Genomic DNA, 25,816 nt, shown 5'->3' on the forward strand with positions numbered 1-25,816 from the left:
GTGTTGCATATAAAAACAGCCACGCTGCAATCAGCTCCAGTGTCGACCGGTCTAATTTTGGTGAAGTGGTTCTTACTTTAAAGCAGCTCCAGACTAAATCACCAGGTTTGGTGGCTGACTCTAATACTCCACCGAGCGCTTTGCCTGCATCTACTTAAAGCCAAAATTCTAATGTCTTGACTGATTTAAAAATCCTGAAAAAAGAGGAGAAGCAGCTCCACTCACACTTTCTTAGAATTTATTGCAATTGTTAGAAGAAAGCCCCAAAAGCACATGTGTCAAAGTCAAGGCCCGGGGGCCGGATCCGGCCCTCCGGGTAATTCTATCCGGCCCTCCAGGTCATTTTATTATGTTGTTATTAATGGCCTGATGTTATCTTGCACTTATTTTTAACTTGTATAATTTTGCAAAAAGTATTTTTTATGGAAAGTAACATATTGAAAGTAATTTAAGGTTTAAGTTGATTAATTCTGGAATAATATACCTGCCTGTTTATTATTCATAATTATGTTAAAAGTTACAGTTTTAAAGTAAAAAAAAAGGCATTCTGCTAGCTTTTGGACTATTTTGGTATTTTAAGATTTTTTTGGCTGTTTTGAAGTTTAGCAAATTTTTCAGCTACATGTTAGCTGGTTTGGCTAATTTAGGCTTTTTCAGTTTTTTAGGCTATTTTGAAGTTTAGCTATTTTTTCAGCTACAAGCTAGCTGTTTTGGCTAACCTAAGTTTCTTTTTGTTTGTTTTTTTAGGCTAATTTGGCATTTAGCTAATTTTAGCTTGCTATCAGCCTTATTGATTTCAGCTACTACTTTCAGAAGTTTCAGCTATCAACAACAACAAAACATAGTGTTAAAACATTAAACATTTTCTCTATAATCCTATATTCTTTAAATATTTAAATATATGTATATATATATATATTTGTGGAGCAAGTTATTCCAGTTATAAGCTGACGATCACTAGGTGGACCCAACATATTTCGAACACAACTAAAAATGTCCCTTCAAATGGAAAGGTGGGGAGAAGGGAAGAATTCGGATTGGGCCTAAAACAATAAACTAGTTGTTGGATTTAAAATAGTTAATTTCAGCATCATTTGAAGTAATTACTAAATCAAATTTTGCAATATTTCATAGAATTTATCTTTTCTACTCCTCCAGATGGAAATATTATCATTATTAGACAAAGAGGAGAAATCAAAGACTTGAAATCTCTTCACCAGCTTCTGAAAAAGCTTCTTTCCTAACTATCTTCAAGGCAGAATGTGGTTTTTATTTTACTGCACCTTGTGACTGTCGCTTCATTCTGTGAATGTTAGGCTGCCCTATGATTCATATCCTCTATAAACAATACAACCAAAAGTGCTGATCAATATCTCTGCAGCTGCTCAGACCTGTCATTGTGTCAAAACATGAAAAGATCCACATGAAAGACAGACATTTGCAGGCGCCGACAGCAGCACAGCGGGATGCGCGGCCAACCCAGAGGAACAAGAAACCAATCATTTATGCCTCAAACCCATTTTCAGATTTGGCTTTTCCCACACAACACAAAACCATAAATCCAACAAAGATCTGTTTAAGCAAAGAAAAGCAAAAGAAAATTCCACTTTTGTTTTTTTAGATTAAGACTCTGATGTTTGCGTGAACTGACAGTTTTGGAGCCATGAAAAGGCATAATGAGGCCTGCTGAACAAAGATAAAGCCGGGACGCTGTGGAAAGTTTGAAAATGAAAAATATTACGGCACATGAAAAGAATAGTTAAGCAACGATTGTTTATCCATCGGCTAAATTGGAGCTTCAGTGAGTGATGAAGAAAACTTTAATGATACAGCTTACATCTTTGAAGAAGTTGAATGAAATTTATGGAGGAGAAACAAAACAACAATTAGTAAAGAGCATTCATTAAAACAAAAGATAGTTTTATTCAACTTTTCTTCCATATTTTTGTGTACTTCGCTTTTATCCGGGGGTTAACCCGTACAGCTACTGGGGGGTTTTGGGTTGACCAGACCTGTGGAGGGTCACATCTGGAGCTACGTTCACACCACACATACGTCACCAGCAAATCTAAGTCCCTGATTGGTCAAAGTTTGGATTAGTTTAACTTTCAGTGCGCCTTCAGTGGATCTGCGCAGCGCCAAGTCCACCTGGTGGATCACAACCATGGCTATGTATATAGAGAACTGGACTGAGCAAGTGGGATGTCACCCAATGTACCATATTGTTTGTCAATAAAGTTTGAAAAAGAAAACAAGGCTCCAGCAAAATGAAGCTAATGTTGGCGCCATTTTTCCGCGATACACACGTTGCCATGTCGGAGCTGGACAACAGGGATTGGTCCGACTCAACGTTACTACGGCAACTACTGTTGCCAATCAGGAGGGAGCTTGTTCGAAGATCACACCCCTTTCACTGAAAGCGGCTCGGGAGAATCCGTCAAATGTTCAAGGTGAGGGCCAGTGGTACCACATGCTTTTACGGAGGAATCTGATTGGTCAGTTCACACGATTTTAAAATGTCAAACACACAAGGTTGCCTGCATCCACTCGTGAGGGCAGTTGGGCAATAAGGGACAGTAAAAGGATTGGCTCTTATTTTTGCACTAAGAAAATAACATTTAACAACATCTGTCACAGCAAACAAAAAGTATTTACTTTGGCATTTACTTGTGCATGTGACAAAAATACCAAAACGACTTTGTTGTTGGAGCGGTCCATTCCTGCACAAACATCTCATCACAGAACACCCAGCAGAGGTCATGCTGGTGACATACCCCACTGACCAAACACGCACCCCCAACCTGGGCTGTAAAAACAACAATACAGACGACGGTTTGGTGTTCTTTGGGTCGGATTCAAAGGGCGACCCCGTTACTGCAATGCAAATGAGCTGCCAGGTCTGCTGGAAACGGCCTTTTGTCTCGTCCATCTGAAGAGGCTTCTTCTGGAGCGCCGTGGTTCCAAACTCACAGCGGGAAAAAGAAACATGGCTGCAGTTCAAGAACGCCGGATTCCTGTAAATACCGGTTCTGCATGAACCTTTGCGGGGGTCCTCACTCCTTTTGCACACCAACACAAGTCAGTGTCCACTTCCTTTTATGAACCAGTCAGCTGAAACAAAAGGGGAAGCAAGAGACTAAATATGCAAACAAGCCCAGAGTTACACTAAAGAAAGATGCTCCTCAGGGAGGCGGGGGCTTGTTTCCGATCATCGGCGGTCACCTCTGCTCACCTCATTAACCTCACAGCCAGACAGGAAAGAGACGTCTGCTCAAGTCGCCGTCATCGCTCTCTTTGAAACTCAGTGGAAGGCTGCGGCGAGAGTGGTTCTAGGTCCGGTTTGAGGTGTATTTTAAAGCCTTTAAGCTAAAAAAAAGACAAATCTTGATATCTTTTGATAGAATCCAAAAATGTGCTCCGAATGTTCAATAGATTTGGTCATTTTAATGATCAAAGAAGTACAGGAGCTGAACATTTTTAAAGCTGTGAGCGCCGTTGTATGGCCTGGAGGCAATACCCCCCCTCTCCCCTATAACCCCCTTTTTACCTGCCCTCAATGACCCTTCACTCTCCCTTTGGCTAGCCTGGTCAGAGACGCATGTGTCAAATTCATGAAAAAAATAAAAATGTCAACTTTTCTGTGGGTTTCACCACAATTAACAAACAAATCTAAGGAAATTTAATATGCATCGGCTAAAGTCAACTTTTGGATTTCCTTAGCAACAACGTTTTTTTGTTAACGCCCACGTTCTTAATAAAGTCATATCATGTTTTCATATCATTTTGTTCAGCTTGAGCCAATTCATGTTTTCAAATTTCACAATATTCCAGAAAAAGCAGCTGTGGAGAGCCACTTTTGGAGGCTCGCCACGCAAACACAGTTCAGAATCTACAACTTCAAAAGATAACTTTTTTTTCCTCCAAGTAGCTTCCAAATGATACTCAAGGAGTTCAGGTGCAATAAATTAAAATCCTTTAGAGGAGTTTAAATTTGTGATTTTTATTTTTTTTTATTATGATGGCCTTTTTCTGAGGTCAAATGTCAATGAAATTCCCGTTGTGGTTGTAGACATAAGGTGGCCCCATTTCTGTGAAATTAAGTGGAGAAAAATGGCCAAACTTCACATTTCAAGGTCGTGTGGTCATTCCATAATCATTTTTAAACTTTCTTAGGAAATCCCTGACGTGTGTTTTGGTTTGGTATTTTTGAGCCCCATAAGAGATTACGGCCCCATGAACTTTTTGACTAAATAGAACCAGTTAGAATATCTGCTTAAATGAAAGGTCAATATTTTCAATATAACCTAAAACATTGAAAGATTATTCACATTTCTATTTAGATTTGTGAGTGATCTAAGACAGGAAATGAAAATCCAGTTCGGTAGGACATTCATGAAAATAAATATTGAACATTTTTCTGTTGGGATTGATAAGATTATCTTTTATTATTTGCGTTCAGCTTTGCTGTTCTAAATCTGTTCACCGGAAGTCACTATTTGAATTTTCGTCCTTGTCACCATTTTGTCTGACGTCACCGTGAAAACTTTCTCTTTTAGAGACTTTTTGCTCAAAGGAGCAGCAAGAAAGAGGAATTCCTTACAACAACATTGAGTTACTGCAAACAGGAGGCTTACAATAACTGAAACATAATTTGTGGTTGGTCTTTTTGGCTCAAAGGGTTCAGAGAAACCAGGTGACCGCCGGCGATTGCCGCGAACCTCCGGCTGGGAGGTTTTGCCGGTTAGAGGTCGCTGTGAGCGAACTTCCTGCCTGCGTGTTGCAGGGAGATAATATGGCCTCTTTTTCTGGCTCACGGCAAACGATGACTTGTTCAAACGGCCCGTCGCTATGGAAACCGTCTACAAAAGCATCCTAGCTATTCACACAGAGGAACATGGAGAGAAAAGAGGGATGAAGGGAGAAGGAAAAAAGGTGGAGGATGGAAGGAGAGAATCATAAAAGAGGAAAGGCGGGAATGAGGTTATGAGGCTGAAGCGAGCGGCGATGGGGCGACACTCGGCAGCAGCCGGCCCCCTTTTGCTCCACGCGGCATCATTACGTGCACAAACGTGAAAATGACCATCGGCGCCGCTGATTTGCGCCCGTTCCTCACACAGCACACAAAGCCATTTCTGTCCTCCGAGAACAAAAAGCCGTGGCCATCGCCATGGCAGTGAGCATCAGCGTGTTCAGCAATGTCACTCCCCATTACCAGAAGACACTGCTGCTGCTGCTCAGGAAACACGGAACAGACAGTAAGCCACTGCTGGAGCTTTGGAAGAATCCCGCTTCAATTCCAACCAGCCATAAGTGTTCAGCCGGCGTGTTATGACAAGTTAGTGCCACGAGTTCAGAAGGTGGGGATAGATGCAGCCGAGGTGTGCGGCGTTATGACCTAGTTAATGATCTGGAGTACAGGGTTGCCAGTTCTGAGAGGGTTTAACATGAAGCAGCTGCAACCGTACGAGATCACAGGAAATTTAACAACAACCAGGAGAACACGGAGAAACGACCTAATAAGAGCTTTTCCTCCTTATAAGCAAAGTATTTTACTTTATTTTTGCCATTACGGCTGTATGACGAGACAATTCAGAAGGTAGAATAAATAAGATGCTCCTAGAGTTTCCAATGAAATTCATAGATGTGCCTGGAGTGCTACTTAGATGTATTAAAATATCTAGATTTTCTTGATTTACCAGAATAGTAAAATGTTCAAGCAGTGTGATTTCTGGCTGGATTTAGGGTTTTTTCTCATTACCCATGGAGGATTATACCCAGCTGCAGTGGATGCAGTTTAGTTTTACCTGAGAGTAACACACGATGGATGCTTCATTTGTTGTGCTTCTTAGCATCGGACATGTTTGACAAGAAAACACTGGATTTGCTCCATGTGTATATAGACTAAAATGTTTTTTTTAGTAATATTCCAAGTTTATTTTTAATCAAAGACAAACAATAAAATAAAATCAGGAAATTATGAAATTAAAGTCATAAAATGGCAAAAAAAGGTTAAACTTCAGTGAAAAATTAAAATTGTTTTACAAGAATCATGTCATACAATTTTGAGTATAAAGTTGTAAAATCTAAAGAAAAATGTCAACATTTTACAATAATAAAGTCATACTATTGTGAGAATTTAGTCATAAAATAAAAAAAAAAAGGCAACAAATTTGGAGAAAATTGTCAAACCTTTTTAATTGAATGAAATAATGTTATTTATGAAATTAAAGTCATGAAAGGAGGGAAAAAAGGCAAAATTCTTAGAAAAACATTTTTTTTACAAGAATAAAATCATACAATTATGAGAATAAAGTCATAAAATTGTTGGAAAATTATCAGAAAAAGTGAAAAAAATGTAATTAAAAAGTTGGAATTTTACAAGAAAAAAATTTGCTTTTTCAAAAAAGTATGAAAAAATTATATAAAATGATCCATGAAACATGATTTTAACTAAACATTCACATGATTTATGAAGTTATATGAATCATAGGAGGTATTGATGTTGTCCTGCTTCTAATGAAATATCTAAACCAGTGTTTTTAACTCTAATAATGACTCACAAAATTATTTTTTTAGCTTAAAATAAATTTAAAATGATGTTTTCTGCAGGCTCATAACTCATGCTACTTGGTCACAGTGTGAAATGTTGTGGCTCATTTCAAGTCTTTTTGTCTCTATTTGTCGTCCTGTAAAACCACAAGGTCAACTTTGCTTTAATTGCATAAAAAGAAAAAGCAATACGTGATTATTCTTCATTAAACTAATGACATGATTTTATCTTTTTCTCAGGTTTCTTAAGGAAAAAAACATAAAAATACCTACAATTTTCTAAAAATCTCATCATTTTTAAACAATCTAAAACAAACCAGAACTTTGGAATAATTAATTTCTCCTATAGCCTCAATATTGTCATATCTCCTGTTAATAATTACAAAAAAGGACAGCAGGACTCCAAAAACACTTTGATACAAAACTAAATTCTCTCATATTTGGATTGTTGAGGAAAAACTGGATGACACTAAAGAGAAACTGGTTTCTGTCAGGAAACTGGTTTAGATTTAGGAGAGAAAGTGCACGTGTGTGCGTGCACGCCACATCTGACAACCTCATTAGACTCCACTTCTATCAGGAGGAAACTGTCGGGGGGGTCAGCGGGTCTTTTTAACTCCACCATTCCTTACATCAGACAGCTCGTTATGGTTACCTAGTAATTATGCTGCGTGTTTTTGAAGTAGACTGGAGAGCTAAAAGCTTGTAAAGGCAGAGAAACACGGAGATGTTGGGCCGAGCGTAGAGAAAAGCGCCGTTAATTAGAGCAAAGTGCTTTTTCTCCCTCTTTTCATTGCAGAGGAGGAGCGTCTGGGCTATTTATAAGCAGCTCCGGTGGGCGAGCCCAGTCTTTACTTGCAGACCTATTAGATATAAACACTTCAGCTGAACAAAGACGCTGATATTTGCTTGATTGGAAGCAGAATTTATCCTACAAGTATATCAATAAAAGTCCGTTTTTTAAGGATTTGTAAAAAGTGTCGCCTTTTTAAGAGCAAAATCACTAAAAAGAGCTTTTGTTATTGTGTGTGATGATTGTAAAGGAACACGGAGACGTTAATATGAGTTCACTGGAGGTCATTTCTGCTGTTTTTACTCTTGTTGCTGGAAATATGCTTTTTAAAGACAGATTTAAAGAGTTTAGGAGCATCTACAGTAAAATGATTATTTAGTCTTTGCAATTGTCTTTATATTCCATCTGGAGGGCGGAGTTATGGGTGGAGCAAGAGAAAACGCCAAACAACCTCAGCTGCACGACACTAATGTTGTTAAGATGTGAAAATAAAATAATATATATGAATACATATATGAAAAAAGTTATAACATTATGAAAAGTAAACATTTTACGAAGACAAAATCAAAGTCATGAGAAAAAATGTCATAAAATGATGTGAAAAGTCAAAATTTTAAGAAAGTTATAAAAAATTTCAAAGTGTACTAAACTAAAGTTATAAAATTATGAGATAAAAGTCATAATATTAAAAGCATAAAGAGAAAATTTTACAAGAAAAAAAGTCCTAAAATTATGTAATAAAATTTTGTAAATACATAAGAAAAATACAGTTATAAGAAAATTTTACAAGATTTTACAAGAATAAGTTCTTCAATAATAAGAATGAGGGTGCAAGAATTAAAAAAAAATAATACAACCATGAGAAAAGAGAAAATATAATAACCATTGAGTTGGACGTTTATGAGAAAAAGTTGTAAAATTATAAGGAAAAAAGACAAACTTTTACCAAAAAAAGTATTAAAATGATGTAAGAGAGGGAAAAAAAACATAAATTATCACAAAAACTTGTAAAGTTATGATTAAAAAGGCAACATTTTATGAGACTAAAGTGCTTCAATTATGAGAATCAGGTTACAAGAATGAGAAAGAAAATAACAAAACTACAAGAAAAATCAAAATGTTATAATAAAGTTTTAAGTTTATGAGAAAAAGTTGTAAAATTATGAGGAAAAAAAGTCAGAATTTTACTAGAATAAATGTAAACATTTATGAGAAAAAAATTTAAACTTAGAAGTAGAAAGCAGAAAAATATGAGAAAAAAGTCATAAAACTATGAGAAAAGACAAAATTATACAAGAAAAAAACTCTTAAGGTCATAAATGCTGTATAAACACAAGAAAAAGTCATAAAATCATGACAAAAACTTGTAAAATTATGATGAAAAAGTAAAATGTTTACAAGAATCAAGTTTTTTGATTTTGAGAATGAAGTCTCAAGAATGAGAAAAAAGTAATAAAACTATAAGAAAAGTCAAAACTTTATAAGAATAAAGTTGAAGGTTACGTTTATGAGAAAAAGACGTAAAATTATGAATAAAAAAGAATTTTACAAGAATAAAGTTAAGCATTTATGAGAACAAAATTGTAAGTATATAAGAAAAAAAATCATAACATTATGAGAAAAGTACAAATGTTTTAATAATAAAGTTGTACATTTATGAGAAAAAGTTGTAATATTATGAGAGAAAATTTTAAAATTGTATAAGTATAAAGTGAAAAATATGAGAAAAGTTATAAAATTATGAAAATATTCAAATTTTACAATAATAAAGGCATTCATTTATTGAGGAAAAAAAGCATAAATATATGAGAAAAGTCAAAATTTGATTAGAATAAAGTTGAAATAATAAATACCATTTTCTCATAAAATGTGAAAAGGGTATTTTTTAAACAAAGTCTTAATTTTTTGAGAATATAGTCTTAAAAATGTGAGAATATGTCATAATATAATCAAAAAAGTAAAAAGAAATTACAATAATAAAGTTGAACAATTATGAGATTAAGATCATAAGATTATGAACAAAAATTGTAAAACTATGAGAAAAAACTCAAACTTATACGAGAATAAAGTTGCATAATTATGAGAATAAAGTCATAAAATTATTAGAACAAGTACAATCTTTACATAAATATAGTCATATTGTTCAAGGAAAAAGTTTTGCTTTTTCAAAGAGCAAAAAGTGTTAATTTAATGAAAATAAAGTAGATTTACAAAATCGTAAAGCAGATTCAGTGGGATTCTTTATCAGCTTTTTCTGAACCAACCCCAGGTCAAATGAAAAAGGTCATTTTGTTTTTCTTTGTTGAAACATTTTAAAAGGTAAATTTTATTATATTAAACTTATGACAGTTTTCTTGTAAAATTACAACTTTTAGAAGAATAAACGAATGCTTCTTACTCAAAAATGTTGACTTATTTCCCACATTTTTATGATTTTTCTCAAATACTTGTTTATTTTTCTTCTTCCATGATGGCCCAATACTCTGTCGTACATTCAAGAAGTACAATCCGTCTCACATTTTTGGGTCTATTATCATCCTCCCCTCGTCCCCAAAGACTTTTCTGAATGTGACTGAAAGCTGAACTCAATTTATTTCACCGCAATAGATTTTTTTCTACCACATTTTACTCTGAGAAAGACAGCTGAGGTCTTATGAGATTAGCAGCTGCAGAAGTGAGCCCTGAAGAGGTTTTGTGTGTTTGAGAGCTTAGAGGAGATTTGGATGGAAAATGATGGAAGTACCACCCGGAGAAGGAGGGCAAAATTGGAATAACCTGCTTATGAGGCATTTTATGTAATTTCAGTCAAATTGGGAACGTAGAGTCAAGCTAAAATGCATCGGTATGCAGTCAGAGCCGACTTTCCCAAAGGTTGATTGAATTGAGTTCTATAGCGAGCTTTTAAAACATTTATGATCAAGGAAAAATAAATATCATTTATATTTATAAGTACATAAATAAATCCTTCCATGTTCTGTCTTTTAGGCAACAATTGTCCTAGAAAAAGAAATAGTTGCCAAATTAGCAAGAGCTACACGATTATTTAAACATATTCTATCACTGAGTGGCCCCTCCCCCTGGCATTCCAAACAGGAAGTACCTGCTGGTTCCAAGAAGCCAAAATCTCAGAGAAGTCTCTATAGAGAAATGAACAGCTGTTACTGTGATTCTATTGCTATAATAATCATTCTTGTTCATATTTTGGATAATTGGATAATAATTATTGGATAATCCCATTTTTCTCATTTTTTTTTTACCAAGTTATTCTACTTTTAAACTGACCAATCAGAAGCCTCATGGTCATCTCTCGTTCCAAATATTTGACAGATTTCAGAGCCTGTTTTCAAGTGGAAGGGGTGTGGCCTTTCAACAAGCTCCCTCCTGATTGGTAAGAGTAGTTACCATGAAAACTCAAACCGATTTGAACCAATCACTGCTTACTGACTGTCTGGTTCCAACATGGCGGCGTCAAAAAAAATGACGACTGAATGGACTTCACTTAGGAAGCGTTTTCTGTTGCCCAATCCGGATTCTTCCGTCTCCCTTTCCCTCCGTTTGAAGGGACATTTTAAGTGCAAGTGTGTCTGAAATATTTTTATAAAATCCGGCCCTCCAAACGGAGGGATACAAAGTCCTCGTGGGGAGCGCTCTGATCCACAGAAGTTTACATGTAAATGTAGGTCATGACCTTTGTTAATTAAAGTTATAAAACTGCTGTAGTTATGTATATTTGAGCACTGGAAGCTCCATGCTAATGCTAGCGGACCGGCGATTATTGGGACGCCATCCATCAAAAGTGACTATTTTTTCATAACTCTCCATTTGCAGGGCTAAATAAAAGGGGAAGGGAATAATTCTGTTTGGGCCTATGAGTGACGTTACATTCACTCAGTCCAGTTCTCACATACAGTCAATGACTTGCTTTAACAAAGGGTTCTAAAACTTGACAGAAGGGACAGATCAGGAGCAGATGTGTGGAGTGTTTCGGTAATCCACCTCATAACTGGGGCTGCCACGATTAGTCGACTAATCGACTATTGAAATAACAACCAATTTAATAGTCGATTAGTCATTCGGAAAACTATTCAAATAATCGTTTGTGGCAGCACTACTCATAAGAGAAATAAATAACATGGAATCTAGAAAATATATGCTATAAAAACAAATATATATATATTGTAAAACAGAACATTTTGGATTTATTTATGACTTTTGTTCTCATTTTAGTCGGAAATACTTGAAGTTAGAGAAATGCTGCATTCACGTTTTGTTGAAATGATCGGAAAAATGACTCAAAAAGCATCTATAAATGTCAGAAAACAGTAAATCTACCAAGAGCACACGGATGCAGAATGACTTCCTGCACCTAAACAAGGAAAAAGGTCACTGTATTTATAGAGCACCATCTATGTGGAGACACCAGAATTACAGGGAAAACAAGACATTATTAGGGATTTTCATTTTCATTTATTCCAGTTTGGTGGACGCAGAAACTCATAACTTTTGTAAAGTGAGAGTTTTGAGTTTTAAAGGGAGACAGCAGAAAGATAAACTCAGGAGTTCAAGTCGTGTTCAAGGACGTTCAAGTTGTTTTGTTTTTAGGACAAAATTGTTTGCATCCATAAGATTTGTGTGTCAGCTGGACGCCCTGACCTCATTCCTGACTGATCAGTCAGTCAGCAAGTGACAAAGAAAAGGACATCAAGATGGCTGGAAGAGACATTTTCTAATCAAAGGTTTGTTTTTTTGGGAGGTGAAATGAATCGATGAATTTGTTGGAGAAAAAAAAAACATGGAACCCATTAAGTCTTGTAAAGTCCAACCAAAGTGCAGAATCAGCGGCGCGGCGGTGCTAACAGGTGAGACTCCTCATGACAGGACGAAGGTCGTCTCCTCACGTTCTCCACCCTCTCTGCACATTTTCCCAGCGTGTTTGACAGAAACACGGAGCTGCCGCCGGTGAACCTGCACCGACATCAGGATCTGTCTCTTATCCTTCTCCCTTCCTGACGGCGGACGCCATTTCAAACGGCGTGATTTCACACAGGACGGATGAGCGCCCTCCTCTCCTCTCGCTTTACAGCGATCATAAACGTGTCCGTGGTCGTACCGCCACTCCAGACGAAGGGGAGCAGCTCAGAGTTTATGCAGAGAAATTTGGGCTTTTAATAAGCTAGTTAGTGGAATCTTCAGTTTATTTACTCATTTTGAGTCTATTTTTTGGAGCTCCTAATTAAGAATGTGGCTAAGAAAAGTTCAAACAGAGGAGCTAAAGTGCAATGGCTGGATTTAGGAAAAAATAAGAACATAAATATAAAAAAAACATATTTAACAGTTTAACCACTTAGCATTGAAGAAATAAAAAAAGAGGCAAGAAAATTATGAAATTACAAGTTATTTTGAGGAAACAAAGTCAATTTTCATGATAAAAAGTCATTTAACTTGTAAAAATTGATTTCTTACAGCTTTATAATCAAATTAGGTCTGAATTAAACCCTGCTTAGACACATATCCTGTTTTTTGTCAGGTGGCTGTGGAGGTTTTAAGGAAAATTTTGCCATCGGTCAGCGGCCGTCCGCGCACATTTGGTGGTCATGTGGTGGCAGTCCAGTGATGGGAAGGAATTTGCTTAATAAGTTGACTGATAGGAGGGAAAACTGTCTGATGATCGGCTGATTTCAGACTTCCACCCCCTTGTGCCCGTGTTGGCGTCCCTCTGCAGACGTTTGATAGTTTTACAAATACGTTATACACTCAATAAGGGTCGTTGACATGGAAATGACCAGGCGTCAATCTGACGATCCCGGCCATCATTCGTCCAACTGAGTAGACGGCATTGATGCCGCACAAAACTCCTCATGGCGTTGATAGAACCACGGCGACGCCAAGACCTGCTTTTTGACGAATTGTGGTTGATGCTGAGAAGAATACGAAGGAGACAGAACATTCTTGGGAGGCTTGTTGTTTAAAAATGTGTAAATTGACAAGATTATAATCTGTGCTCAAAATCTGAGTTGAAACGTTCATCGTTTTGGCTTCAAATTGAAAAAAATATGGAGAAAGTGATGGGTATCGTCTTTCCGCACACGTTTGAGACCCTGTATCTTGAGAAAAGACCAGCTAATCTTGTAGACATTAAGACATTTTTATAATATTCTATTGACTGTTGGGGAAAAAAAGTATTACAAAAAGATGGCTCACTGATGTTCCTCCTTCGGATGATGAGTGAATGTTGTTCAGCATATCTACATAACAGAGAAGATGGCGTATAAAATGGGCATGAAATCTCAAAGATTCTGCTGATACCTCCCCATCGACAGTTGTACGTGACCGTAACGATAAACTTAAACCTCACCAGTTCCTATTTATTGAACAGAAAAAAGACCTTTGTTGTAGTCTGAGTTTGTACGAAAAAATGTTTATGAATAAACTTCAGCAACTATGATAAATTGTCACAAAAAAGCACTTTAAAAGAAAATATTTTCAGACAGTAAAGTGATCATCATGAGAAATTCCTCACAATAATAAAATATTTGTTTACCCAATTCATAAAAATATTAAAATTTAAACATTAAAACAAAGTTTGCTACAAAAAATTGCATTTTGTAGCAACTTCATTGTATGTTTGCTACAGAAGGACTGAAAACCTAAATGATTTTAAGTCCAAGTTGAGAGAACGAGAGAAAGATTCTTTTATTTGTAACTGTTTTTAAATGAAATGTTTTTATTTTCTAACTAATTAATCTGTTTTTTGGTCGCCTCTTGGTCAGGAATTTCTCATAAAAGCGATCTCTTAATCTCAAGGGGACTTCCTGGTTAGATAAAGGTTAATAAAAAAATAAAAATAAATAAGGAATGGGGATAGGAAGACAATTTACGGCAATAGAAATATTAGTTTGAAACATCATTTTGTACTTTAAAGCTAAACTAAACCAAACAGCATTATGGAACCTCGTCTTTTTCTATTTAAATCTCTATTTTTTTCTCTATTAATTTAAAATGCATTCGGGTCATACAAGTTAAAAATGCCTTTGACACAGAAAATGTATAAAATATTTATAATGTGATGCATTTTTGTCCAATTCACAACTCAATACATATATGTCTGTTTTTATTTGGAAAGAAGCTGCAACTGAAAGCAAATATGATTCAGCTTTGTTTAGAGACTTTTTTATTCTAATCTCAAATATAAAAGGTACATTTTCCATTTAAATACAACATACATTTAGTAAAGGAGGGAGTGTATTGAGTTATATTGTCAGCCTCAAAATGAATTCCAAAGTCATCACAAAATATGATCAATTAAACTTTTTTCAATTCATGTAATTTCTATAATTGTGTCACTTTTATACAGAATTGATTCTAGGCAAATTTGAATTTACCAAATGAGTTACCATTTCAATTGTGAGTCAGACAAACTTGCTCGACTCCCATCTTCTCCATTTGCATTTAGACAAAGCAGGTCACCTCTTCTGTGAGTCGGTATGCAAACAGTAAAAGTGGAGTAAAAGGTCAGTTCATCCTTTTGTTTGCCCAGCTCTCCTTTCACAAAGTTTCCATTCATCCGAGAGGAACCGTCGACATCCGGAGATGTTGTAAGAGGCGCGTGAATATTAAGCAATAAATCAGGGATTCACTGAATCATTGCGGTAATGATCCCTCATGACAAATCTGCTGCTCCTCTGTGTTTCCTGGTAATAAAACAGCAACAAACTGTCAGAGCGTGACGCTTAAAGAGGGAAATAAAGACGCTGCAAGATGCTATAAATCCTCGCCTAATACCTGCAATACTCACCCAGGCGTTTATTGAATTTAATTTGGGAAAGTATCACAAAACCCCCTCAAAAAACAACCGCGGTGAGTGAGAGTTGGGTGTTTGTGTGCAGCAGAGATGAAGAGATAATTACGGCGAAGACTTCATCCACCGCTTGTTGTTTGGCAACGCCGAGTCGGTGCATTATTGCATAAATAAGAAGCTGCAGTTTAAACTACTTATTTCCGGGGGAAGATAATTGCTTTTCATTTTGGCGGTAATAACTGTGATTACAGACGTGGTCCATTTTCTGGCTTTATGGGTTTTGCAGGCTGTGTCAGGGAAAGCTCTCTCCCGCTAAAAGCTCTCCCTCCTTTCATCAGACCCGTCTCCACCTGCCTCCCGGCCTCTCTGCCAGCCTGTCTCACTTGGCCTGATCCATGTGAGCCGGCGACCCCTCTCAGCCCTCTCTATCCAGGCTTACGGTGCACGTGGTGTGGAGTGGATTAGAGCCCGGCGTCCCTGTGCCAGATGTTTCTGTCTGGAATAGATGGAAGGAGGAGCGGCCTCACCTCTAAGACAAACAAAGCCTTCGGCCCTGACCAGATCCCGCGTTTATGCTCGAGCAGAGCGGCGTGAAACGGTCGGAAACACGCCGGCTTTGTGCGCACAGCTGAAGCAACATTTACTGTAACACGCACATTAGTATAATTAAACCGCTCACGCCAAGCACATTTATTCAAAGCGTCTCTGAGCAGGGTGGGAGGTCTGTTCGGCTGGGGGGGTGGGATGGAGAGGACCGCGTCTGCAGTGCTGGAGGCAGGGAAAGTCTGGCAGCGGACGCACACGACGACTTTGGCTAATGAAGACCCACTCCGATAAAAATCGTGTTTTTAACATGCTCACGTTTATGGCAATAAAGGACATATAAAGAATACTAAGCTCAAAATTGCATTTCTAAGTACCGTATGTTCTAGCTTTACATGACGCACCATCAATAAATGGTCTAATTTTGAACCTCTCTCATATTATTACTGTAAGTCACATTTAGTGAGACGAGAGTCAGACTGAAAAGGTTTGCTGGTCCAGACTGAGTCCAGCTAATTTGGTCCGGATCACGCCCTGAACCTTACGTTTGGTCTGTATTCAGACTGCCGTGAAGCAGACTTTCCTGCTCTGGACCAAAACTTGTAAACAAAACCATATGACTAAAGATCTCTTCGGTCATTGGCCAGGAGTTATAAGGGCGGGGCAAAGCAACGAGACATTATTGGAAGTCCTACGCTTTGCAATCCTTGTCGGGATAGTTATCTTATTCAGACTTCATATTTCCCTAATCAATTTTGAATCAACGCCAGGTTCAACACTTTTTACTGCTACTTTGGTACGGTGGAGGCGTGCTGCAAGACGGTTACGAGTTACCGTGTGTCATCATTGTTCAGATACCGTGATGACTGGCTACCGTGGCCATTTTGGTTCAGTTTTTCTGCTGAGAGCTCTCTCTGCAAAAAGGTGGGAAAGGGAGCAGGGTTACTACTGCCTCGATTCCACTGAGCGGTCCAGGCCCGAGTGGACTTTTGAACGTTTCCCTTGCAAAATAGACCTGTTCAGCAGGACCGACTACCATTTCTGGTCCCCCGTTGGTCGTAGGTCCATAGAGAAATGGAATGGACCCCTGAGGGCGGAGCTTCTGTTGCCACACGATGTAACCGATTGATTGATGGAAAGACAACAGCAAGCGTCCGAGCAGCGCTTTTCCCGTCTCAAGATCCAAGGTGAAACTGTTGTCCTCCTTTCGTCTGCAATCTTCTTCCAAAGAATAATACATTCTTTATGGTATTACCCCGTATTCGTGGGGGTTCGGGACCAGAGACACACCAAATCCACGAATACAGAGACACACACCCGTTTCCGTCTCTGTGTCCTAAAACAAGGGTCTGCAATCTACAACACTAAAAGAGCCGCCAAGTTTCACTTTGTCGTTTAGAAAAATAATCTTTATTTATGTCTTTGTGGCCATTAAACTTTTCATTTATAGAGCACCTTTTATTTTTTTTCAATAATTTCTATAATTACTTTTGACAGTAGCAAATGAGTTCCATTCATAATAAAATGCATCCTGTCCCAAATAAGATCCAGCTGCAGTAGATTTGCATTAATATCTCAGGAATTTAGCCTCTAAAAGACTTAAAATAAGAATACGAGTTTAAAAGTATTCTAATAATGAGCCGCTCTGGCGTCAGTTATCTGACGTGTGCGTTTTGGAGAAATGCTGAAGCTCTTAATGTCTCTTGATTTGTGATGTCTGGTGTGGTTAAGAAAAAAAAGACAATTCATTTTCACTCATGTAAGATCAGGTTAAAAAATTAAGGTAAATTACAAACCTTAACTAATAACCCTATTATTTATTAAAATCTTTAGCATTTTTTCTCAAAACCAGAGCCACAATGGGGGGATAAAAGAGCCTTAGGTAGGTCCTAGAAAATGATAGGTTTTTGATTTGGGCTAAAAATGTCACCATTAAAGAACAATTGGAACACTTTTAAAATAGATGAAGAGATGATCAGAGAGGTTCTTTAACTGGAGCTGGGCTTGTTTTAAACGATGTCTCTGTGTTTTCTGATGGACACTATGTGGGGGCAAGTTTTCCGAACTTTATACTGAACTCCCAACTTTTCCAAAGACAGAGGGGGGGATTACATACAGGAGTGCAGCCCTCCAGTTGTCTAATCTGTCCTGCTGAGGAGAGGATTTGGAAGAAATGATCCAAGTTTCCTCCACTTTCTCATCCGTCTCCTCCCCTTATATCCGTGAAGGAAAACACGTCCCTTTCTTCCTCCCTTCCTTCCTTTAATCACTCTTTGGCTTTTTCATTTTCCTGGATGACTGTGCGCTCATCAGCATGCAGCACCACGCAGCTGCTCCCCAGGACCGAGCAGGCCGGCTGGCTGGCAGACAGACAGGCTGACTTGTCAATAAAGGAGCCTCGGTAACAGGCGCCTGAGCCGCGGCCTCCAGCCCTGTCGCTGACATCTCTCTCAGCGCCCTGAACTCCCCCTCAGTTAATGAGCGCGGGCTTGTTGAGTAAGCAAAAGACAAATGAGACAGTAAGGAGGCAAAGGTGAAGAGGGGAGGAGAAAAATGACAGTTTTCGAGGCAGGTCGGCTGCTGCAGCCCCAGTGTGAACGGGAGAAGCTGTGGGTGGCGCTCGGTGTGAGGTGACATTGAGAGCGTGCAGCTTCAAGGACAACATGGAAATATCACATTGGGCTGCTACATGGAGGGAGGAGGAGCTGAAGGGCACAGAGGGAGGAAGTTCTCCCAACGTAGGAAACTGCAGCGTTTGAAAGCACTTGAAAGATATCGACCTCGGTGGTTTTTACGCCAGACCTTCCTCTAATATGTTTGGAGTCAGCATCAGAAAACAGCAGCGAGCAGCATCTTGCAGATGATCCTGCGCCGTCTCGCCTGATTTGCATAAATATTCTTGATGGGCATGCTACTGTGCTGCTAAAGGAGGAACTTCTCCCCACAGGCGCACACTGATCTGCCTAATCTTTCTGGGACTTATGGCTCTGCTATGGAAACACATATCCTGATGCATCAGAGGGACGCATATTTAGTGGAAAATTGCCCCGAATGATGGTGGGATTTTAAAAGTGATGTTTGTGCAAAATGATGTGATCAAACTTAAAAAAGGCTGAGTTTGAAGTTTTGAATTTTCTCTCAACTTCGTCTTCCTTGATTGGATTTAAAGTCATCAGACTGATTACCTGTGGAATCTCCAAACACCATCATGCCAAATACTGACAAATACAAAGCTAGAAATGCAGAGAACTGGGTTTTGTGATGAAGAGGCTGAAGCGTTTGGATCCATGTGCAAACAGGTATTTAGATTAACAGAGAAGGACCACAGAGACGTCAAACCAGGCAAAAAGTAAAAAAACAAGGAGTGAGGCTGGCAGGAGCGAGGACAAGAAGAGGTCAAAAACACAGAAACAGGCTTACAAGAAAGCTCGGACTGTCAGCAATGCTTAACAAGACTTCGCACCAAACAGAGGTTAGAGAGCAGAAGATATAACAGCTCCCTCTCAGCTCCCTCTCGTGGTCGGAGGTGGTATTGGCTGGTGGATCCCTGACAGGTTTCTATGTTCAGTATTTATGTGGAATCAGAGGATGTTTAGTTTCAAATGTGACTATGGTTGGTTCTGATCAGAGTAAAGTGGTTAGCACTCTCGCCTCACAGAGGGAAGGCCCTGGTTCTCCCCGTGCATGAGTGGGTTTTTTCTTCGGTTTCCTCCCACAGTCCGAAACAAACTACATAGGTTCATTGGTGAATTTAAATCAGCGGTATCGGACTCCAAGCCTCAACAGGCTTTTATCCTGCTGGTGTGACAGAAACCAAACACTACCCATTGCTGATTACCTGGATCAGGTGTGATTTGCCACTAAGAAGCTACAATGGCAGGTTACTGGGAAAACATGGAGCCCTCGAGGTCTGGAGTTTGACACCTGAGCTCTGAACTGTCCTTATAGGTGAATGTGATCGTTTCTGGTTGTTTGTCTCCGTGTTGTCAAGGTGAAAACCTCCCTCCACCTTTCAGTATCTGGGATAGGCTTCAGCAACCCCAAACTGGAATGAGGCAGGTTTGGAAAATGGATAGAAACAGAAATATTAAGGGTTTATTTAGACTGGAAACATTTGGTTTGCTTAATGGATCCTGGTCCGGGACCTGGAACCACTTTCTGACCCATCTTTCAAGGTGGTCTCAGTTAATCTCCAGCGGCAGACAACCGTAGAGCAACAAAATGAGACACAGCAACTCAATGAAATGTGATCTGATGAATGCATGCTCATAGAAACAACTTTTAATACATGTTCTCACACCGTTTTCCTAACAATCTATACTTCATAATCACTTAACAGCGTACCGTCATCCCTCCATCGTACCAAAGTAGCAGTAAAAAGTGTTTTAAGTGACGTTGATACAGACGTTCAAAAGTTATCAGCAAAATCTAAAGTCTGAATAAGTGAACTATCCCGACAAGGATTGAAAAGCTTAAGACTTCCATTATTCTTTCTCTCATCGCTTTGCTCCGCAATCGTAATTCCTGCCCTATGACGGAAAAGATATTTAGTCTCGTATTTTTGTTTACAAGCTTTGGTCCGAAACAGGAAAGTCCAGTTGAAAGCCAGACCAAACGCAATGTTCAAGACCAAATTAAGCAAACTCAGTTCATATCAACAGACTTTTTCAGTCAGAACACAAACAGATGCCTTAGAATCAAATGATAGAGACAACAGAATAATGCAGCTGATCGTCACACATGAAAATTACAAGATCTTTGAGGAGATTCAAGAGTCAAAAATTCCACTTCTGATGGAAATATTCAAATAGAGTCAAGTGTATCAGCAGGTATCCTCCTCGAGAGAGGAGGAGGAAACCTAATTATTTAAGAGATTTTGTAAGTGGCAACACTGACACAGATTCCTCCTACCATAGACGACTGTCACAGAGCGTGATGTGGCGTCCCACACCACTTAAGGAGGCTATGGAGTCATTAAACTCAAATGGATTCAAACTGTGGATGAAGAAATCCAGTCAACGAAGGAAAACAAGACTTTTACCCCGATGAAGAAAACAGTGAAAGGAAAGAGGGTTTACAGTGATAAATACAAGGGAAGAGGTGTAGACTGAAGCCAGAAGGTTATAGATGGTGATCGTAATGACTAATCGACTATTAAGACTATTAAGACTATTGGAGTTTAGCTAATATTTCAGCTACATGCTAGCTGATTTGCCTATGTTAGGTTTTTCTTAGGCTAATTTGGCCTTTAACTAATATTTTAGCCATCAGCATCCTCATCTATCATCACTGTCATCTTTTGCGGCCAAATTCAGCTTACAGCATTCTATCTGCGATGATGCCAGTGTGAATATATCTAGTTTTTAATTAGTTTAAAGCTAACGATGGTTAAGATGTGTGTTTTACGTCCACTTTGTGCATGACCTGAATAGTCGACTACTAAAATAATCGTTTGTGGCAGGCCTAGTTGAAACTTTCTTTTAAGAACCACTGAAGTACTACTGCAAAAATCAGCACAGCAGAGCTTGTTACTTCATCAAGTGGATGTGAAAACGGCTTATCTACACTCCCATTGATTATGGGATCTACACTGACTCAACAGAATGTTAAGAAGAAGGGAAAGACTTGGTGTATAAGCTAGAAAACCATCCAGACACAACTGGAAGGAGGTTTTGCACAATTATCTAGCACAAAACTAGTTTTCTTGGTCCCTTTTTGTGAAAAAAAAAAACAATTTTAATTAACATAACTGCTGAAATGCTGCACAGTAAAGATTCATTTTCATTTTTTCCTGGTCCAAAGTACTTGTTTCTGAAAAATCTTCAGTACATCCTCTTCAGATGAAGAGACGCCACTTCAGATGTAGCGATAAAGGAAGGATCTAATGCGGAGCGACACCTTTTTCCCGGAGCAGCTCATCCATCACAGAGCGTTCCGCCTCAGAAATGAGGCGCTGAGGGATCAACAAGGCTCCTCACATCATCCACACCGCCCTCATCAAACATGCATGGACCTGGAGCTCCGTGGAGGCAGTTCAGATTTTCAATTTGCAGAACAAAATTTGAGAGAACATGAATGATTTAACACAATTCGCCGTTTACATCGAATCTCAGAAGTTTATTACTGACCAACGACTCTGATTTTTCCACACAGACATGTTTTAAATACGATTTATAGACGCCGTCTGGCCTCCCCCCTCGAACACCCACGCAGATTTTAAATGAATCTGCGCTCAGAGCTCCCCGCAGAAAGTGACTGACAGAGCAGAGGCAGACTCTTGTTTTCAACGCTTCGGGCGACGGAAGCCATCTTTAACCAGAGGAGCAGGATGGATGCAAGGTGGATGTGCTTATCTGTGGCTAAGCTCCGCTCTGACCTCCCTCACCCTCCTGGTGGGGGCAGGGCGGCAGGATTTCAATCAGATTAGAGAAGGATATCTCTAATGAGGCACACAGGGGCCAGCAGCTAATCAGTCGTGTCTACGTGGACGGGACTCAGACTTCCCAGCAGGAGCATCCACTTCCAAGCCGGTCCACTTGACTTGCTTTTGTCAGCAGTCTGACCTTCCTTGCGCCCCCCTTCACCAAACCTCCAGTGTGCCCACCGTTCTAGTTCTAGTCAAAGAGCGATTCTGGAAGGAAACCAGCAGCTTGGCAATAACAATGAAGCTGACAAATCCCTGACAAAAATGACAGAAAACATAAGGGAAGAAAGTAGGACATAGGAGGGTATGTTACACTATTGGAGTGAATCTTTCTACCTCTACCGCATTCTGGTGCACTTACGGAGAAAGTGTCAAACACGTAAAAGAAGAATTTATATTGATCGTTTTATTAAGGGGTGTAACGATGAATTGATCGATTTATATTCATGCGATTCGACCAGATCGATCTGTCTGAAGTAGAATAGAAGTATACCATTAAAAATAGTTTCAAAGTTAGATAAATCAAATTGAAAAATACCATTTGGATTGAGACATGATGGTGACAAAGTGGACATCACTCACGATGGCACCAAAAATGATCAACCATCACTACAGTCCAATGTGAAGAAATACTGAATTTAGCAAAAAGGATCGTACAGTGTGGTAGAATGTTCTGTGTTATTTTGATGTGGAAAAACAACAGAACTTTATTAAACTAAAATGTGAATGGATGTGATATTATTTTCTAGCTTACTTTGTATACAAATTTATACATTTATACATTTAAAGTGTATTTTTTTGGAAGGAATAAAAGGAATCACCTGCTGTTCAGTACCAGGTATTTATCTCAGAGTCACACTGGTTGAAGTTTTGGCTAAAAATGTCCTGGATTAGGTCAGATATTTAAAAATAGTGCTGGGTGATAGAAAAGTGTCTATCATGCCATTTCTCTTTCATCGTTTCTGTCGTTTTTATTTTTTTTTTCGCTGAATTTTTGTGCGAAAATGTGTTTTCCTACTAAGAAACCTAAACCGGTTGAGCATTTAAAATAAAATGTTCTCTCATTTGTAACTATTCAGTTACATGTTACTTGAAAAAATAAAGTTAGAGAAAAGTAAGAAATGACATTTTTGTCTTTTTTTAGAGAATACCTGAAATTATACTTGTGGTATATCGTGATATATATTGTTATTGGGATATAAAACAATATATATCATGATATATATCGTTATTGGGATATAATACAATATATATCATGATATATATCGTTATTGGGATATAATACAATATATATCGTGATATATATCGTTATTGTGATATAATACAATATATATCATGATATATATCGTTATTGGGATATAATACAATATATATCATGATATATATCGTTATTGGGATATAATACAATATATATCGTGATATATATCGTTATTGTGATATAATACAATATATATCATGATATATATCGTTATTGGGATATAATACAATATATATCATGATATATATCGTTATTGGGATATAATACAATATATATCGTGATATATATCGTTATTGTGATATAATACAATATATATCATGATATATATCGTTATTGGGATATAATACAATATATATCATGATATATATCGTTATTGGGATATAATACAATATATATCGTGATATATATCGTTATTGTGATATAATACAATATATATCATGATATATATCGTTATTGGGATATAATACAATATATATCATGATATATATCGTTATTGGGATATAATACAATATATATCGTGATATATATCGTTATTGTGATATAATACAATATATATCATGATATATATCGTTATTGGGATATAATACAATATATATCATGATATATATCGTTATTGGGATATAATACAATATATATCGTGATATATATCGTTATTGTGATATAATACAATATATATTGTGATATATATCGTTATTGGGATATAATACAATATATATCATGATATATATCGTTATTGGGATATAATACAATATATATCGTGATATATATCGTTATTGGGATATAATACAATATATATCGTGATATATATCGTTATTGTGATATAATACAATATATATCGTGATAGATATCGTTATTGTGATATAATACAATATATATCGTGATAGATATCGTTATTGTGATATAATACAATATATATCGTGATAGATATCGTTATTGTGATATGCAATAATCTATATCATGATATCCAATTTTTTCCATATCGTTCAGCACTAGTTTAAAATGAACTACTATTCACTATGAATTGTAACAAAATATGAATCATTAAAATCATTTTTAAAATGAATCATGATACCTCTAGTTTTACCACATTGCGCCAGGTTTAGTAAAAGTAAACTGTACACTTTCTTCATTCTTAATCACTATTTAGCAAATAAAAAAAAAGATTTTTCTGACTTTTTTGTTGTACACAAATTACATATTGAAATCGGGACCCAGAAATTGAGGTTTGAACCGAATTGTGGAGAAAATGAATTGTTTCATCCTAAATTGGAGAAGCTTAGGAACTGCATTGACTGTAAATGAGAACTGGACTGAGTAACTCCTCCCCCTTCGAGTTCCAAACAGGAAGTACCTGCTGGCTCCAAGAAGCCAAAATTCCATAGACTTCTACTGAGAAATAAATTATTGTTTTTTCGTAGCTGGCTTGTAAGTGATAAGGGTGTATCCTTCCAGCAAAATCACTCCTGATTGGTGGGAGGGGTTGCCATAGAAGCAATCATTCAAACTGACTTGATCTAATGGCTGCTTATTGTTGAAGTTCGACTCCAAAATGACTGCAACTGTTTTGCGAAAAAATGTCGACCAAATTGACTTCATTTGCTTTAGCCATTTCTATGGGTGACATCACACTCACTCACTCCAGTTCTCCTTTACAGTCAACAGGGACAACAACAATAAACTACGGTCAACTTCCTGCTCCTTTGGCTTTATAATTAGCCGCAGACGATCGAAATACTTTTAATAGGTTTGCCTAAAAATAAATAAAAAACAGCGAACTGCTGAGGACTTATGCTCCCACAACTTCCATATCTCATGGGGCTAATGGAATTCTCTCAAGCGCCTGATTGGTTTTTATCTGGGATCAAAGCAGTTGATAAAGGTGTGCAGCGGCGGCATTCATCAGCGCCGCTTTTGTGAGCAAAAAAATGATTCCAGGACAAAACCAAGAGTAAAGGAATGATGTAAAATCCCAGCACTGCCTCCTCCCTGCAGGTAATGATCTGATCCTGGTGATAAAGTTGAATCCTTGAAGGGTAACGTTGGGGGTCAGGGCGGCACGTCGTAGCATGGAGGCAATAGAACAATGAGGATCATTACAGACGCACATTTGCTGCACTAAGCAGTTTTTTTCTTTCTGGGTTTCATATAACTGGTAATTGATTGGATTATTGATCTGTGATAAACTGCCTCTGCAAGACACGTCGTCTATAAATAATGTGCTCGATTCTGCGCCTCTGCTCAGTTTTTCAGCTCGTCCAACGTTATTGTGTCTGCATATTGAAGTGTAACTGAGCGCTTGACGGAGGAACAAATGAAGCAGCGACGCCGCGTCACATCAGCAGTACGGATGTGCTGCATAGTTTCAGTTTTCAGGCTACATTAATTTCCTCTGTAAATTATCCAACAAAAAAACCTTTGTTTACAGCCTCTGTGAGGGCGGAGGGTATGGAG

The 25,816-nt window shown here is 37.9% G+C and overlaps 2 protein-coding genes across 6 annotated transcripts in view; one reads left to right on the top strand and one right to left on the bottom strand.

The window, feature by feature from the left end:
* Positions 1-25,816, bottom strand: part of aplp2 (amyloid beta (A4) precursor-like protein 2) — an 87,551-nt gene that overhangs the window by 54,232 nt on the left and 7,503 nt on the right. The window lies entirely within an intron of this gene.
* The window catches only part of prdm10 (PR domain containing 10), a 71,194-nt gene that overhangs the window by 12,926 nt on the left and 32,452 nt on the right, over positions 1-25,816 (top strand). The window lies entirely within an intron of this gene.

Source organism: Oryzias melastigma, linkage group LG13 (genome assembly GCF_002922805.2).
Source record: "Oryzias melastigma strain HK-1 linkage group LG13, ASM292280v2, whole genome shotgun sequence".
Lineage (NCBI taxonomy): Eukaryota > Metazoa > Chordata > Actinopteri > Beloniformes > Adrianichthyidae > Oryzias > Oryzias melastigma.